Here is a 19,793-nt window from a genome sequence, read left to right on the forward strand (position 1 = left end):
GATTTTTTTTATGGAGGTTTCCTTACTGGAGGGTGGGGGAAGGATGTTGGATGTCAAGGGTGATTAGCTTGTGGTCAGACCTGACCAAAGAGGGGGTGATCATAGATGTCGAGGATCGATTTCCCATGTTGGTAATGACTAGGTCTAGGATATTGCAGCCCTGGTGGGACTATGGATTAGTTGATCCAGGGCATTTGAATTTATAAATTCCAAGAAACGTTGGGCAAAGGTGTTGGTATATGAGTAGATTTCCCAGTTAATGGCAGGGTAGTTGAAATCACCCAGTATTAGGTGTTTGGTTGTATCTTAATATTTTCTAGTATGTTTAGAAAGGTGTAGTGAGAATCTTGGGGTATGGTGGGGGATCTGTAGCAAGCTACACTTTGGATTGCAGTATTACCTAGTGTTAGTTGCACCTGGAGAATTTCAGATGCATTGTGTTGGTGGTGTGAATATCCTTGGTGAATATGGACAATCCTCCACCTTAATGTTTCAGACCTGGTTTGGTGGATGAAAAGTGTGGTAAGAGTTGTAGCCTGGTATTCCAGGGATGCTCTCTGGAGCCTTGAACCAGGTCTTAGTTACTGCACAGATATCAATGTTCTCCATTTTTAGGAGTGTCTCAAGAGAGTGCATTTTGAAGTTTAGACTTCTGGCATTGAGAAGCATTACCTTCAGATTTTGCATGCTTGTACCTGTTACGGTGGTGGTTTTGTCCTTTGAACTTTGCCTAAAAAAGGCACTATAGGGGTGGCAAGAGCCTTAGCCAGTAACCTGAATCCCAGGGGCGACAGGTGCAGACCATCTCTGGTAATGCATCGTGGTCTATCGATCATGTCATCCCAGGCAGACAGATACTGGCTCCCCTTTGAATGACACCAGAATCTTAGCCAATTGTTGAAGTCAATCATTTTGTCCTTATACTGTGGTATCATTCTGGGAAAAGGTAGGATGCTACTCAGGGCTAGGGTCATACCTGCCTGGGCCACATTATCCAAGAGCTCTTCCATGTCTCTTTTCATGTAGTCCAGGGAGGTACATTTCAAGTCATTCACTCCAACATGGACAATGACAGAGTTGTATTTGTACTTGTTGTGGAGTGACTTGAGTGCATGCATTATCTGACGGATCCTGGCACCCGACAGGCAGCTGACTGTAATTTTTTCTCCTTGTTCAGCCTTGTGAGTGGGACATCAGTGTGCCTGATTATAGAGTCACCTATGACTAAAGTGTTGGGTATGTTGTCTTGCCTTAGGGGCTGTTGTTGGGTGGCACAATGGTGTTATGTGCTATGTGACTCTTTGATTGTGATGGATGTTTGCATTTCAGCTTTGGAGGTCCTTGTTGCTTGGGCAGGTTAATGTTAAGGGCCTCCACATATGCAGGTTTAGTGTTGCTATGTGTGGGTGTTGGTGGTTTGGGTTGAGAAGGGCTATGTGTTGCTCGAGGTGTAGTGTGGGTGTTCTCTTGACTGTCTAGCACAATCTTGGGTGGAGAGAGCTTTGCTTCCAGTTTGGCTATGTAAGTGCATCTCTCGCAGGTTGTAGTGTTGGGTGGTAGGAAGAGAGGGTTGTCTGTGTACATGAGGCAATTGCTGCATTGCCCCAGTGTGCCCAGATTCACCAGGTGGACAGGAGAAATCACCAGAAGCTGACCCTTGGACATGTCTGGTTTAGTGCTTTTTTTGTAAAGTACAAGAGCTGTTTTCCATTACCTTAGCAAGGTACTTTGCAATTATAGGCTGTTTAGCCCCTATGATTAATTTCTCCTTATTAACAAGGAGAGTTAAGTGTTTGTATCAGTTTAAGTCTTCCTACTGCTTTCTAGCAGGTTTTAGACCAAGTGCTAGTCACAGGGATGTTTAAAGGTAAGATGAAAAAAAATGTATCCTAAACACTGCAGTGTGTATTAGCGGACTTAGATGTTAAAGTAGGTAACTTAAGTTTTACCTGTCTAAAAAGTTAAGTTTTAGTGGATAGTCACTATTTTTAAAACAGCAAGATAGATTGAAAGGGGGTGGTCACTTTTGTATTCTGGTACTATGGAATACAGTAGGATGGCCAATAAATTTAAATAGTTGAAGGGGAGTGATTTCCCAGAATGATAATTTTGCACTTACTCACACAAACCAATAAAAGCAGAGAGGAAATGATATATATTGTCAAAGTAAAATAAGGAAAAGGCAACTAGAAAGACAGTGGCATTTAAGAACACAACAGTAACCGGGTGGAAGGGTGGGGAAAAAAAATCTGCCTGACTCACAAGAGACAGAGCTGTGGTCGCTTTTCAAGTTTTAATACCCAGTTAAAAGCAGAATGCAAGTAAAACACAAGGTAAAGAAAACAAATCACAGTATTCAAAATAGAAAAAGGCAATAAAGTAATACAAAAATTCAACAAATAAAAAGCAAACTAACCTTTCCCTCACAGCAAAGTGTAGCAGAGTCTGGTTAAGCCTTTCTAGTAAAGCTCTGAAATGTTTTTTTAGCCCTTAAATAGAAGGTTTAGTTCCTAGCTCCACCCCCTCAGTTCACAGATGATTAACTTTAACTGACCAGTTCTATCTTGTGTATGAGTCCTTACTTAATTTGTTCTGATTTCTGCCTGACTCACAAGAGACAGAGCTGTGATCTCTTTTCAATCATCAATTTCATGCATCAATGAGATTATTTTTAATGTGACTCAGGTTTCAAAACTTGCTTTGAGGAGTATCTTGGAATGTGTGAACATGGTTTCTAGAAATGCAGCTGTTTCTGTTGTACTGAGAAAGTATGCTTGTTTACATAATGAGAACTTTTCTAAGGATTTAAAAAAATGAGATTTTGAATGCATTTTTAAGTTATGATTTTGTGTTTGGTCTGGCTGCCACCCAGATTCTCAAACAATGGGATGATAGAGGTAAATTGCTGCATGGGGTATCTAGAATGTTCCATATTTCCAGGTTCTCCACTAACAAGTTATCCAAGGCATCTAACTTCAAAGGGAAGAAAAAACAACAGTGTGTCAGGGTACCAAGAGGAAGTGACAGGAGGATAATGCATCCAAACCTAATAAAAGAGGTTCCTTTCCCAAAAAAGACCATTCATCTGCTAAAGAATGAACATGCATGCTGAGACCCAAGGCATCCTGCCCCTTCCGTTTGCCCTTCCTCTTCTCCCAAATTTTCAGTCAACTCAGCAGCCTGGTCACAAGTAGTCTCAGACAAATGGGTACTAAGAATAATTCCACGAGGATATTTTTGGCAGTCGACAGAAAATCCCCTTCATTTCAGGAGGATCCCAAGCACCCACCAGACCTAACACATCTGCTGTCTCTGGTACTTCTTCACAACTTGCAAGCAAGAATTATAGAACCAGTTCCTGCACAAAAAAAAGGAAAATGAAAAGGATGTTACTCTTGTGGAGATCAGTGTTAGATTTGTCTTATCTAAATACCATTCTGATAGTACCCACATTCAAAATGCCCATCCTGCAAATGGTCCTAAACCCTCTTCTGGAACACTGTTTTATGGAGACTTAAGATATGAATGATGCTTATCATCACATTCCAGATGCTTCCAACTTCAAGTTGAACCTACAAATGTCCTGCCTCACACCCTTAGAAAGAATTGTCTTCTTGGGGTATATGATAAACACAGCAAAATGAATGGGCTTCATGCCAGAAGACAAAGTCCTGAGTTTTCAGAACATGCTCAGGGATTTCTGTCTTCAAGAAGCTGCTTCTACAAGGCCCCCATGATTATCATGGTACCATTGGTCAGACTCCACATGAAAAAGATACAATCATACTTAAAAAAGTGCTTGACTCAGCGCCTACATCTTTTAGAGTTCCAAGTACTTGTGCTGGAATTTGTGAAATGAGAGTTACAGTGGTAGAAGGATTAGATATCTCTTAATCCTGGCCTACAGTATTCCTCCAGACCCAAGTTCAATACGTTCAGAAAGACTCATCAGATTTTGCATGGGGAGCAATGCCTAGGGGAGTTCATTTGCAAGGCAAGTATGGTACTTCAGATCCAATAAAGCACATAAATGTTAAAGAATCATTAGAAGTGATTCAGGCCTTAAAATTCTTCATCACTTATGGTCTTCAAGTATATTTTTATTGATCACAGTCAACACAACAGTGATGTGGTACTTGACCAAACAAGGGGGTATAAGATCATACCCTCTTTGCCGGTTGGCAATGATTGTCTGGGGACTAGCCTTGCAGCATTTCCTGATGCTTCAAGCCTTATACATCCTGTCAGAGCAAAACATAGTGGCAGACTAAACAGATCTGGATGGACACTCAGGAGTGTAAACTCAGGCAAGAGGTCTTCCTTGATTTGGTCCATATGTGGGGAATATCTCAAATAGACTTGCTTGCCTTCTTTCAAAACAGACTGTTGGAAAAATTTGATTTGAGAAATCCTTGCAGCTATGCTTGGAGGACAGAAGTCTTCTTGTTGACTTGGACAGGAATGTTCCTTTATGCATTTCCTCCCTTTCCATGGATACCCAAGCTACTTTTGAAGATTTTGAAAGAATTCCCAAAGACCATTGTGTTGACACTCTTTTAATGGTTAGGGGCAATTGCCATGAGCTTCCTCACACTCTAGATCTGATCACATAGTGTCAGAGGCAACTGGTGCATGCCATCTTAGAGCAATTACAGCTGACAGCCTGAATGATTCTATCTTGATACCTTTTAGGTGCTTGTTTCAAGAGTAAGCACAACAGGAATTGAAGGAGGCAAGAAAACCTGCAACCAGAAAATCTTATGTTTACAAATAGAAGAGATTTCCTAGGTGGTGCCTAAATGATAAACCAGTGGCGGCTGGTGACTTCAAATCAAAGGGGAGCTGCAGGAGACAGCGGAATGGATGGGGCCAATGGGAAGGGTGTTGCCAACTAGAAAGGGGTGGAGCTATGCTCAAAACCACAAAAACTGGGAATTTAAATACACTGTCCTGGGTGCCAAACCATCATTATGAGAGTCCAATTAAGACAAAATTAAGTGTAGAAGAAAAAATATTTCAATGCATTGGCTACATGACAGCTTACTTAATATCTAGATGGAAACAAAAAGGTTGTGAGGCATGAAAAAAATAAATTACTCTTTAAATTCATTACTGGAATGTCACTCAAAATCAAGTGTAAAAATACAAGCAGCACTCAACTCAAACCACTTCTCCTTGCACTGCAGTTCTAATTAGAATTTATATTCAGCATTATAAAAGTACAAAGTAACATGCTGAAAGTAGCAATCTCTGTGATACCCCCACTTGTAAAAATGTTTCTTATCCAAAAAGACCTGCTGCCTAACGACAACTATCTACTTGTTTCATGGGGAAAACATGATCAAAGTAAGAAATGAACAGAAAACAAGAAACAAGCTCAAGATAAATTGCTTAAAGGATTACTACACAGATTATGGACCACACATGATAGATTGGCATTCTGTTTAGTTTACGGGTAAAGCCTGCAAAGATGACTGCAAGTCTCCAACAAATGTAATGAACTTCTGAAAATACTGTAATCCTGTCCTTTATTACAAATACTGTCATATGCATTTGAATACCTAAGGCTTATACGCTATCTAGTTATGTAAATATTCTCTGCATGGCAACAACAAAAAGGTTTTCAATGCTGGTAATTCTTTAACAGTATGCTTATTAAAGCTTACTTGCATCTTACAGTCTCAGACAAGTTACCTGATGGTCATTAAAGCATTGCTATTTAAGCACAGAGCAATAGGCACTGCAACAACATGCATTTTCTGAATGAGAAGAAGCATAAATCAACAGTATAAAAATATGCCAGAAAACCAGAACATTCTGCAAAACCAAGGACAGAGGAAAAGCCACTGTAGTACTTGTGTCTACCTTGAATGGGGGGATATTTTGCCCAATTACACTGCATAACTGCTCGTTGCCTTGCTTGGACACATCCAGAGTCACTATGTGGGGGAGTGGGGTGCAACAAGTATGTCACAATTTGAAATGTCTCTGGCTGATGGTGATGGCCCTGACACATTTTTCGTACCTCTCAGCCTCAGAGCAAGAAATCTGGATAAAGCCATAAACAGAAGTGGGACAAAGGCCCAAAAATAAGGACAATTTTTAAATATTGCTCTTATAAACTTAGAAAGATAATAGATTAGTAACTCTTGCATTAGTATGAATTTTCTGAAGGGTATGAAATCTGAAACTCAAATGTCTGTCATTATTTTCTAAGTTTAATCTTTAATGATTTTCCACTAATTTGCCAGAAAACCACAATTTTATCAAAAACGGACCAAAATGTGTTGCAAAAATATAAAATAGGCACACGATACAGCTGGGAACCTGTCAAAGAAGAGACACTTTTTTAATATTAATACTGTTAACTTGAGCAGCTGACAAAATAGGAGAATCTACATGCATTTCTGAAATTAAAAGTAATCTATAACACTGATCGTTACAATTATTTATTAATTGGAAACTCTCCACATTTTCTTCCAAATTTGCCATTTTGCGGATACATTATAGGGGGAGAGCAACATTCTAAGCCAAAATTGGGGACAACTGAGAGGTGTGGATATACCTAATTCTATAAAGTGATTTATTTGCACATACCTCTCACCCTCTTAACACAGGAAATCTGGACAATGCCAAATATATTGCGGGAACATACAAACAGTACTAAAAATTGCTCTTGTATAAACTTTGACAGTTGAAAAAATAGCAGGTCTTGCTTTAGTCTGCATTTTTCTGAAAAATATGAAGTCTGAAACTCAATGTCTGTCATTATTTAGTGACTTCATTCCTAAATGATTTGCCAGAAAACCACAAATTTTATGAGGAACAAACCAAAAATAAAAAGCAAAAATCTATTCTTTCTGCAAAAATCTGGACAGTTAAAAGGTATAGTTCAGCTGGAGCTGTCTGAGTTTGCCAGTCTTCCCCCTTCACAAAAACATGGTTGAATGGGGCCTCCCCCTGCAGCTATTCCAATGTCCCATTACTTGGCTATTTCACCCCATTTACCATAAACACTGTAATGTGAATACTGCTTTACTTCTACAATCATTTGGATTTCATTTAAAAGTTTTATTTTACATTTTACAGCACAAATACTAATAGACATTTGCTAAACAAAACACTGCAGTCTCACAATGAAAATAGACTTAGCAATAAAACTTCTCTGCCCTTGAAACTCACATTCATTGAAACAGCATTCAAACCCACATTCAAAGAAAATGCATCTGGTCAGTAGCAGATAAAGATTAACTTTGGGCTGTTTTCAAATCATAATACAGTACAGTTCTTAGAGGGCATTTTAAATGTATTGTTTTGAACATTTTTCCAGTAAACAATGAAACAAAATGCATGCATCAATAATGACAAAGTTGCCCAATTCAAAACATTTCCATCATAAAAGTCTACTCAAACTTCAACAATCCACCAGTATCCGTAAATATGCACAATCTCTGCAGAAGTAAAATCCATCTAAATAATTCCACATTAAAGAGATCTGTAAATAATGAAGAGGTTGCTGCTAGCAAACAACTTTATATTTCATTGTTTCATCTACAAATAAAGTGCCTGTTGCCTTGAGGAATAAATTGCCTATGTTTTATTAAAAAAATATAAGCTAGTAATATTGCAATAGGGAATTGATGGCAAATTGATAACAGGTTCATCATTACTAGGAATCTCCACCAAAGAGGACATTCTCAGGACTGCAGCATCGACCCCCTTTAAAAGTGCAACATTACTGTATCAGCAATGTATCTATATATTGTGGGAGTAGAACCCACAGCCTTCTGGATCAAAAACAAGCACACTACCTGTTGTGCTATTAACAATACAATCTGACTAAGCATAAGCAGCACTAAACTTCTCTTCAAGCTCTCAGCTCCTTGTAAAATCCACTTGACACTCAACTGTATCTCTCAACGTTAAAGCACAAGAAATCTGGAAAAAGCCAAAATTTATTGGGGGGGACAAAAGTCCCAAAACTAGGGACACATTTTAAACATTGCTTGTATAATCTTGGAAAGTTGATAGAATAAAATGCTATGTTATCACCATGCATTTCACTGCCAAGTCTTGAACACAGGACCCTGAGCACTACAGTCAGAGCAACATGCCACTATGCAAAATCAGCTGTTTCTTGAAAGACAGGTAGACTGCAACTTAAATGGCTATCATTTAGCGAATTCAGTTCTCACCATAGCTCTCAACCTCTTAGCACAGAACACCTAGACAAAGCCAATAATGGGGGAATACAGCCCCCAAACATATTGAGTGAAAACAGTTCTCACCATAGCTCTCAACCTCTTAGCAAAAAAAACCTGGACAAAGCCAATAATGGGTGAATACATCCCCAAAATAGGGACACATTTTAAATATTGATTTTATAAACAGAAAATTGCTAGCATAAAAGGTTTTGTGTTACCATGTACTTTCTGAGGAATAGAAGTCTGAAATTCAAATGCCGTCATTATTTAGTGAATTCCAAATCCAGAAAACCACAGCTTTTATGAGGAACAGAAGAGAACAAAAATATGAGGCAAGAATTTCAGAAGTGGTGGTGGGTAGGGAATTCAAGCTCTTGCTATCTGCTTCCCAAAGTACAGGGTTTGAGTCTAGCCACCAGGGATATTTCCAGAGTTCTCTCTAGCCACCAGGTATGTTTAACTTTGGCATTTCATACACACACCCCAAGCTGTTAAGTGAGCATTTCCATCAGCACTATTCCTGCTTCAAAGGTTTGTCCATCAGCACTAGAAAGCCTGTGAGAGGAGTAAGCTCCTACACCAGCAGTCTGGATTCATGCTCCAGACTGAATCAGCAGCAGTCCGGTCTCAGGAAACTCTGTGAGTGTGCATGTGTGAGTTCTGGGACTTGCATTTTGTGTTTTATTTATTTTTTTCTTTGTTGTTTTTCTTTTTCTTTCTTTTGTACAGCTGGGGAACAGTAGCACAAGCTGTCCCTGTGATAAACAAGTGCCCAGTATGATGTCTACCCATCTGGTTTTGAAATATTTGTGAGAGATACTCAATTATGACATATCTTATGCATCTATCAAGGTGCATCTTGCAGCCATCTCAGTTTTTATGTCCATGGATCTTCCTCTTTCATCCATTTTTGTGGGCAAAACAGTTTATGAAAGGAGTGTTGCACCTGACACCCCCACAAAAGCAAATTCCTCCTCCTTGGGATCTCAATGTTGTTTCTGAAAATCTGACCTTAACTCCTTTTGAACATGCTTACTTGGAAAACTGTTTTGATTATCACTCTGATATATGCAATTTAAGTGTCTTAGCTGCAAGCTGTCATGGGGGGGGGGGGCAACCTTATCTGATTTTCCACAAGAAGAGGGTTGTTTTATACACTAATCCCTCATTCTTCCCAAAAGTTGTTTCTGTATTTATCCTGAATCAAGCATCCAGTCTTCCAATTTTCTTTCCACAACCTAAAAATAAGAGAGAGAAGATTATGCGTAGTTTGGATGTGGCAGGCAAATCAGGTACTACCTTGACAGAACTAAGCCCTTCAGGAAAGCTTAACAGCTGTTTATTTCCTATTCTGGGACTAAGAAGGGTCAGACTAAGAAGGGTCAATCTCTCTGTATGCAAATGAATGCTCATTGGTTATTAACTCCTGTTGTTTTTTGTTACTCCCACCATGGTAAATCTATTCCAGCCAAGGTTATGGCACATTCTAATAGAGTCTTACCCTCTTTGCTGGCATATTGGAGAGGAGTGAACTCTGGAAACACTCTAGAGGCAGTAACCTGGTCCTCTGTTCATACCTTTACAAAGGATTACAAACTGGATTCTTTCTCAAGTTCCAGAGCAGACTTTGTAAGGACCATTTTCCATGAGGCTCCTGGATCCTTATCCTTCCTCCTCAAAGGTAGGGTAAGCTTTGGGAATCTACCCACATGCAATTGAAGCAAATGATAAACATAATATAGTTGCGTATGTCCTACTTACCTGTAACAGTAGATGATCGAATTTCACACTGCCAAAGTGGCAGAACCCTCCCACCATTTCCCTTATTTCATATATAGTTCAATTGTATTCAACCTTGTTGTATTGTTGGTTGGTTTTGGTAGTTTATGTTGATATTTTTTGGCTGTTAATTTTTTGGTTTCAGGCATTTCTTGCTTCTGGTCTTTTTTGGTTCTTCCTTACTACTTAGCTCCAAAAGCCTGAACAACTGAATTCCTGAGTTGGGGGTTAGGTTTCCCCTGATGGGAGGGGCTTAGCTGATCTCCTAGCAAAGGGAGTCAGAGGATGGAATTCTGAGCTCTGGAAATCTGCCATTACGGGTTTGTGCAGGCGAAGAACCCATATGACACCAAGGCAGTGTGAAATTCTAACATCCGCTGTTACCAGTAAGTAGGACTTAGGCAACTATATTTCCTCTTTTGAAGAGATGGAAATTGCTGAGTTGATTGAGAGGCTGAAGAAGTGAATCCCAGGGTTTGGCTGCAAAGTTTGAATAGTTCCTTCCTCTAAACAAATTTGATTAGCTGCATGTTATATTATTAGTACCTTGAATAGCTTTAATATTCAGAATATTAATGCTTTATTCACTTTAGTTACATTGAATATTATATTCAATGTTCTTGAAGTTATCGCTACTCAAAAATCTCTAGTTTTTGGTTTCTTGGCATTCATCATGTTATAGCAGTAGCAGTAGTGGTAATAGTAGCTATTGAATACCAATCAAAATTGTTGTCATACAACCAGTAATACATTTTTTACTATGCATAAGCAGGTTTTGTCCTTAGCTTTCTTAGTAAAACCTTACTTGCAAAATCCCTAGAGCCATATTAGTCGGCAAAAGATGTCTTTTCACTTGTACAGCAATTTCTTGTATTTCTTTTATTTCAGAAATTGTAATTTTTCTGGGCAATATTTTTTTTGCACTTGTGCAGTGGCCCTGCTGCCAGATTCATTATGTCTTTGAATCAGGTAGCATAACATATACCTAGTTAAATAAATACAAGAATGGTATTCTGATGGCCAACCTAGTCTAACCACTTTCTCACCGTCTACATAACATGCAAATGTTTGTCATTCTCATTGCTGCAGTAGCCTTTTGGGTATATAGGTTGTGTCTTGCCCAAGACACAATAATCAGTCAGCTTCCAAAAGCTGTAACTCTCTTCTGCTCCTGTTGATTGGTCAGCCCTAATGATGGAAAATCAGCAGAGTGGAAAATCATCATGACTTCATAGGTTCATACATTCATTTTGGCCTATTGCTTAACAGGTTGATCTACAACAATTCTTGCTGCCTTGTGATGAAGCACCTCGGAGGATTCTCAAGAGCAGCATCTGGTCTTCAGCTCCTATCTGGCAGATAAGTCCCATTTGAGGAACCCTTCCAAAATGAAATTTTATTTTTCATATTTGTATTTTTAAAAAATGTGATTTACTTTTATTTTATTTTAGCAGCTCTGTCCCTTTAAGAAACTCAGTATTTTTCTAATATTGGAAGTTTCCTGTTAGGAACTTCTATTTTTAGGCTTGGATAAGTTAGGGGCAAAGTTGGTGATGAAATGTTCTGCTTTTTTATGTTTTAAAAGGAAAGCTTAGAGTGGGAAAGTGTTTTAAGCAGTCCTTGTGTTCCCATTGTGACAAATTACCTGCTGTTTTTTGCTGTCAGACTAATTTTTATTGGGTCTATATTATATCAGTGAATGCTTAAAAAAGCAAACACTGATTGATCGACCTAATTTAAGCGAAAGCTTACAATCTTGAACTGTCAGATCAGCAATTTTTTTCCCAGGGAAAAAAATCGCTGATCCAAAACACATACACACAACACAAGCACACCAAACAAACAGAAATCCACACACATACACCTAAAATCTGATACCTAACCCTACGCTAAACTATGCACACACCACTAACTACCTGCTTACCTTAAGCCAAACCCTAACCCTAAGGTCCATCACTATCGCACACTCACCTCACCCGCTCCCTAACCCTAACTCACTTAAATCCACCCTAACCCTCATGTCCACTCAATCGCACACACTCCTAACCCGAGCCCTAACCCTAACTCACCTAAATCACCCTAACACTCACATCCACACAATCGCACACTTACCTGAATCCGACCGGTAACTTTCCACCATAACACTGAAAATACCGGAGCAACAGAAATGGACAACCAAATTCTTTCCCTAGGAAAAAATTTGAGTTTCTGCTGCTTCGATATTTTCCACTTTCGAATAAATTAGGTTGATCAATCAGCATTCGTTTTTTTAAGCGTTCGCTGATCTAATATAGACCCTTTTTATTAATAGGGGTTTCTGACAGGAATTTAGCTGTTTTTTATGTATTGCAGTGTTGTGGGGACTCTGCATGTGTGTGTAAGTATAGGTGTATAGGTGTACTGCTTGTGAAAGCCAGTTGACAATTTACCTTCCAAATGAATCATTTCAGTACCACAAATAAAGCATCCTTCTTGATCCTAGCATGAAAGCTTACCCTATTATTCCTGGTCTGACTTCCATAGATCCTATAACAAAAAAAAAAAAAAAAACTTACCAAAATGCCCTTGCTGACTCCGTGGGCTCAGCCTTCACCTCAGCAAATGATGGGTGATGTACTGGCCAGCAGTTGTTCCCCAGACCACTCAGTAACCTGTCCGGCTTCATCTGATGTAATCCTTTCAGCAACCATGAAATGGGAGTCAGCCACATCCTCTTTGGCTGTTCAGTGCTTGCATGGGAAAATTATCTTTTCTAGAACCCAGAGATAGACGGGGGGGGGTAGATGCAATCCAGGGAAATAGACCTCTTAATAGGGCAGAACTACCTTTTCCCCATCAGTCTTCATGGATATATGTAAGGAAAAAACAAAATGTTACATATTTTTCATCAGAAGACATGGATTCTATTGGAAAAGTTGATTTTCTTACCTAAGCCAAGAAATTGTTACAGGCAATTAACTCTGGTACTCAGAATATATTACCTGTAAATCAAGAGGTCAGTAGAATTATTCCTGAGGAAGACATGCTAGAGGATTCTTACCTAGACAGGGACAGGTCTTATTCCCATGAAGATTCTCAAACCCAAGTATCAGACTTAGAGGAAAGGCAGTTTTCCTCAACCTCCTATGGAAGAATGTTCCTTTTCTCAGACTATAGCCAGGGTGAATGAAACATTTTATAGGAACAAATGAACATTCTGTCTGAATTGAAGAGATATTATGATATGTTACAAGTGGATGTGCTTTATTCTATTCCTATTCCTATTCTTTCAATAGTGCCAGCCTTAGATGATGTATTTAATGCTTGCTGTAACAACCCTGATTCACAACCTTCAGTTCCCAAAAAAAGCAGATGGGCTTTATAAAGTTTCTCAGACTAACAACCATTTATTTTCTCACCTTAGGTCTGACCCTAGTGCCATTTCCACATCTTCAACGGTAGTGAACAAGATCCTGGTGTCCTCAAACCTTTCTCCTGTGGGCAAGGAGGGGATGATATTAGACATATTTGACAAGATATTTTTTCTTCTTCCACTTTGGTGTGTAAGATTCTAAATTTTCAGTCCCATATGTGGATGTATGTGCTTTTGTGTAAAGACAGTATGAGAGAATTAGCTATCAAACTCCTTGAAGGTAGTGCCTATCTCAATTCTATTCTTTCTAACACTCTCAGATATTTGAACATGCCTTAAGGAAAGTGCATGATTGTGCAGACATTGTGTCTAGGGCACTGCTGTTGCTTCAGTTTAGAGGAGGTATGCATGGGTGCATAATCAAGTTTCTGATGAGGTAAAGTTTGAAATTCTGAATTTAGCTTTTGATAAGGAGGCTTTATTTGGCCCAATTGCCACTCAGGTTCTTGTACAATTTGATGAGAGAGTGAAATTAATTCAGGGAGTTCCTAAGATTTATAAGGTTCCCCTTTACAAATCTCCCAGATTATCTTTTACAAATTTCCCAGCTTCCCGTTCATACCTAAGAAACAAGTTAAACAAGCCATGCTTTCTCAAACCAAACAAGGAAATAAAAAGAGATGAGAGGAGGGACAGCAAGAAGCAAGGATCCTTTCTAAAAATGGGCAGTTTACGACATCAGAAGGATTATACCAGCACCCCCCTCACCCCCTCTTCTCCTGACTCTATCTCTCAAAATCTGTCTCAGTAACTGACTCTGTGCATTCCCTTTTGTCAAAAGATTGTATTAGGCTCATGGATGTTAAAGGTGGTTCTAGAGAGATACACTTGGCACTGAATACAAGTACTTCTTTCAGGGGAGCTCCTCCACACCTTCTGAACCAAACATATGTTTTTTCTTCAGGTTCTTAAGCACTTACTTAATATAGGAGTCATAGAACCAGTGAGATTAAATGAAAGGGGCAAAGGCTTCTGATCTGGAATGTTTATAGTACTAAATAAAGAATCTTCTTGGAGACCAGCTCAAGATCATTTTTTTCTAAATCGTTATGTGGATGTTCCAAATTTCAACATGTTGACCCTTCAGAGTCTGTTATTTCTCATTCAGCAGGGAAGCGTAATGGTAATATTGGATCTAAAAGATGCATATCCCCACATTCCCATAGCCAAACGCTTCAGAAAATGTCTCAGATTTTCTGTGTTTGGGTCACATTTTCCGCATTACTCTTTGGGATATCTACTGCTCCAAGGGTTTTATAAAGGGTCTAGCTCTAGTCATAGTTCACTACAGACTGAATGACATTCACATATTTCTTTATTTGCATGACTTATGCATCTTTGTATAGTATTTTCTGAGATGGCAAGAGTCATTACTATGGCTTTCATCTCTTCTGACCAACTTGTGGTTCCAGATAATAAATAAAAAAACTCCTTGACCCCTTCACATAGGATAGTCTATCTTGGAAGTCTTATAGACACCCTGCAGCAAAAGTCTTTTTTGACACAGAAGGTGAATTGTTATCTGGAAACTTTCCTGACCTTCTTACCTAGTCTCAGATTTCAGCCAGCAAGTATTTCAAGATCCTTGAATTAATGGCCTCTATTATTCTCATGATTCCTCTTGTGAAGTTACACATGAGAAAGATTCAATGGTTCCTAAAACAAAGAAAAAACATAGGCCCAACATTTGCATCCCCTGGGATTTCAGATTCTAGTCTTGGGCTTTATAAAAATGGGACTGCATTGGTGGAGACTACAAATATGAGGAAATTCTGGTCTCGCCTTTTATCCTCTACCTCCAAATCAATCTATAACTATGGACACCTCATATTTTGCTTGAGGGCAGTTTCAGTGGAGGTAAAGGTGCAAAGTCTGAAGGGATTCCTTAAACAGACCAAACCACATAAATGTCAAAGAGATGTTGACTGTGATCAGTGCCCTAAAATCTCTTCCTCATCTATAGTCCCCAGGACTTCTTCTGGTGATTACAGACAACACCACAATAATGTGGTACATCAACAAGCAGAGGGGCACAAGGTCATACTCTGAGGACAGACTGGTAATGATGGCTTGAGAGGTAACTGTTCAGCAGTCATTAACCCTCCAATCATCCTATATTCCGCCAGAGGAAAACATAGTGGCAAAAAAGCTGAGTGGGTCCAGGACAGATCCTTACAAATGAAAACTGAATGAGGGTATCTTCCAGGAACTGATCCATTTGTGGGAACACCTCAAGTCAATGTGTTTACCTCCTTTCAAGACATAGAACTGAATAAGGCTGCAGAAAGCACCCTGGCAGTGCAAGGCTACAATACCTACCACACATTCAGACCATCCTCTGAAAAGGAAAAAGTGTAAGGAGCAGGTGTTTCCATTTACATGAAAAACAATCACACCTCCAGACTGGTCAAGCATGATGATTCAATTGAATTACTCCATATCCAGCTGACCATAGGCAAAATCCCCAACCATATCATCGGTAGCTACAGGTCCCAAACCATGAATCACTTGCTAGTCAGCCTGACACCAACTCAGAGGTGAATTTAACTACCCCTTCATAAACTGGGAAGCATACATGACCACTAACATGCAGGCTCAGAGATTCCTGGACTTTGTCAATGCAGATACCGTGGAACAGATGGACTGCACTCCCACTAGGGGCTCAAATATCCTTGACAAAGTACTCACAAACAAAGAGGAGCATTTCCCCTCCCCTCCCAGAGGTATTTCCACTTCTAGCAGGCAGCAAACTACTACTAATTTAGTGCCTTGCCCTTCAGAATCACAGTAACCCCCCACTCCCATGTATTTACCAAGCTGCATGAGGTTAGTTGCAGCTCAAAGCTTATCTGCAACCCAAAGGAATCTGTGTATTACCATAGCTAGATAATCAACTCCTAGCTGGTACAAGGAGTCCATTCTAGCTACCAGATATTACTTACTTACTTACTTACTTACTTTAATTGTTATGTCTATCCTTAAGTATTTCTGTAAACATGGAAAAATCGCAGCTTTAACTAGCTCAGACATTGCTTTTCATTGGTTGTCATCTGTGCACAAAATCCTGCTTAGTATAAGCTACCAAAGAAAAGACTCCCATCCTTAAGAACAACTGGCCACTCTACCCCAGCTGTTCTAGTATTACAGCTTCTCAGATCAATGGCATCATCCGTCCTCTTAACCACTTACAGACAACTTTATATGAGGGTATTATAATGGTGTCTCAATGTAAAATTGTCTCTGCTACCCAATACTACAAGAACCCCATTTCGTCTCTCATCAGTTTGCAGCAAGCACCTAAACTGGTGGTTAGAAACTCTGGTGGGAAAACCATTTCTGCTTCCCTTCCTCATGTCCATGGTTACCATAGAAGCTTCCTCTCTGTGCTGGGGGGGGGCACTCTGAGGGAAGAATCGTCTAAGCAACCTGGTCAGACATTGAGCCCAACCTTCACATCAACATCCTAGAGATTAGGGAAGATCTAGCAGTGCAGCCCCCTCAAAATTATTTTACTTTCAGTGTGGTCATTATTCAGTCAGACAACCAGTCAGTAGTCTGGGACAACAAAAATTGGTGGGTGGGTGGGGGGTAGCCACACCTTATCCCAATGCAGAGAGGCTAGGAGATGTATAGCAATGACTGATATCCTCTCAGCACTTTCTTAAGGCAATGTATTGATACTTTCCTCTTCAGGAAAGTTATTTTAAAGCTATGAGTTTGTGTTTTAATAGACTGTAAGGAGATTGTACTGCACTTTTAAACAAGAACACTTTTTTTCCTGTCAGTTTAAAAGTTGTTTAAAGCAACTGAAAAACATTTTTTTCCTGTGGACATATGGAAGTTATTTTGATTTGTAGGTCTGGCAAAGTGTTTTAAAATGTTTTTTTCTACAGTGTTTACCTGTAAAAAGTAACATTTAAAGACATTTTGTTTTTAACAGCATTTGTTGCTTGTTTTCCCTGGGAAAGAGGTAACAATATTTTGCTTGACCATTAAACAATCTGTCAGTCTCATGGCTGTCCTTCTTCCAGCAAGAAAAAGAAAACATCAAGCAAACAGCCTTTACCATCACAGCAAGCTAACAATTTGCCTCAGTTTCAGGCAGGTGACTCTGTTATGGCCAGTAGTTGTACCTCAGACCACTCATCTTTACTGCAGATCCCGCTGGTGTAGCACTACAGCCACTATGGAACAGGGGTTAGCCACATACTCTGAGGCTATTCATTTCCCTCAATGGGCAAGGGTGAACCACTCACGTTTGTCCTGGAAGAGGGAACAGGGAAGACTTTGCTGTTTTGTTAGCATGTTGTGCTCATCCCTAGGGAAGCTGCTACAGCCATAAATAACACTGCCGGTCCCATTTTGCCTGTAAAAAAGAAACAGAAAATGAAATATCTATTATGCATCCTCACATTTCCTTAAACAGGATTAGTTTACAGGATCTGGCTTAGGTTTAATTCAGGATATTGATCCTTCTTGTAAAGTAGTTTCTGATAAAAGAAAGAAGGATATCTCCTTTCCCAAAGAGATTCAAGAATCTTGATTCTGGACAGGAGGATGAAGAGACCAATACAGGGTTTTCTCCCCAAATTTCTGATTTAGATTGAGAGGAGAGCTCAGTTTCTGATCATCCATGTGAGAGGTTCTCTTTCTCTGAAACTATTTATAGAATGTGCCACTATTTCCAGTGGGAGAACACTGAGGTTTCACAGTCCATATGAAAATACTATGAGCTGTTACAGAAGGAATTTCCAAAACTTGCACCCATCCCTCTAGTTCTGTCAGCTTTATAGGATGTGTTATTTACTGCCTGCAGTTTTCCTAACAGTGAGACAGATGCCCCTAAAATGGCAGTTAGGATGCATAAAGTTCCTTACTCTTTTAAGTTTTTATGCACTCTTCCCAAATCTGATACAGCAGCTGTAGCTTTTCTTAATCCTTCTGCTTAATACTTAGTTAATTTCAATCCTACTTGTGATAAGAAAGGGAATGATTATTGATAAATATAAGAAAAATCTGCTTGACACCCACACTTGTATTTCAGTCAGTTCAGTTTAAGTTGCTTGATAGTTTGGGCAGATGGAAGGTACTCGAAGCTTTGAAAGCTGGTTGGCTATTATATGCCTAGTAGGATACAACCCCATATAGCTAAGGCTACTGCAGCAGTGATCATTCAGACATCTACTGTTATGATAAATTTATTTACACAGTTTTACTTTCTACATGGTTAGGCATCACAGATGCATCATCCACTTAAACATTTTTTATTCTCTTTTCTTACAGACATCAACGTGGAATTCTACCCACTCACTGCAATTTTTGCTGATTTCTTTTTACAAAGCTATAATATTATAAGACGGTAGAGTGCTTGTAGACTTTATTTTGCTGTAATCACACCCTGTTTTAAACCAGTTTGTATTACAGCCACAATTTGAAAAAAAGGCTTCAATTATATTTTGCATATCACTTTTTTTTCTTGCTGCCATGGAAGCCCACCTTGGTCTTCTTCAGGTACAGCTTTACTTCACAAATTAGCACAAACCACATTTGATTTTATAGATGGTTTCTCCAGGTATGTAATGTACAAACTTTCTTTACCAGAGCTTTCTTACTGGCACAGAATTTTGTCTTTTTTGTTTAGGCACAGTGTAACCGTAAATTCAATTAGGTGCCATATTTGTCAATTCAGATAATTACTGCTCAGTACTCTTAACTAGTTTGGATGCAGCCATTAACACAAAACAAACATTAACACCACAGTACCTTCTTCTTTTGACACCTTTGACCTTTATGTCTAGACCATATTCTAAAAATGTTGCACATTTTGCAGGCCAGTGCCTTAATTTTAGATTCATACAATTCATACTGCATTTCCTCAGCAATGGAACAATTACTTCCCTTGAATGCAGTACTATGTTAAGGTATTGTAGAGAGGTGAAGCTCCCTGCAAGAGGATGTGCAAAGCCCTCATATAAATAATTTGGTCATTTACCTGTACCTCTCAGTTCTCCCTAATTCTGCAGAACATTCATTATTTTCACTCATTTTTTATCCTGTTTCTCATATTTTATTCTCCTCATAAATCATTAAGGATTCCAGTCAGTTTATAATGCCAGACATTAGAGCTGTATGTACACTTATTATTCTTTAGAAAGTTTATGTTGAAACAAAACATATTGCTCCATTAACTTTTTAAGTGAATTACAATAATATTTAAAATCTGTCCCTGATTTTGATCATTTGTTTCCACAATTATTTTGGATTTGTCCAGAATTCTTTATCAAAGAAGATGAGACGTATGTGGTTGCATGTTTGATTAGTTATTTTAGATGGATTGGATTTCACCAAAATGCAGGCTGCTCAGACAAACCATATCATGCAATGGCATTTATTCTTTA

This window comes from Protopterus annectens, chromosome 1.part0 (genome assembly GCF_019279795.1).
Source record: "Protopterus annectens isolate FY-2018-M chromosome 1.part0, PAN1.0, whole genome shotgun sequence".
NCBI classification, from domain to species: Eukaryota; Metazoa; Chordata; order Ceratodontiformes; family Protopteridae; genus Protopterus; species Protopterus annectens.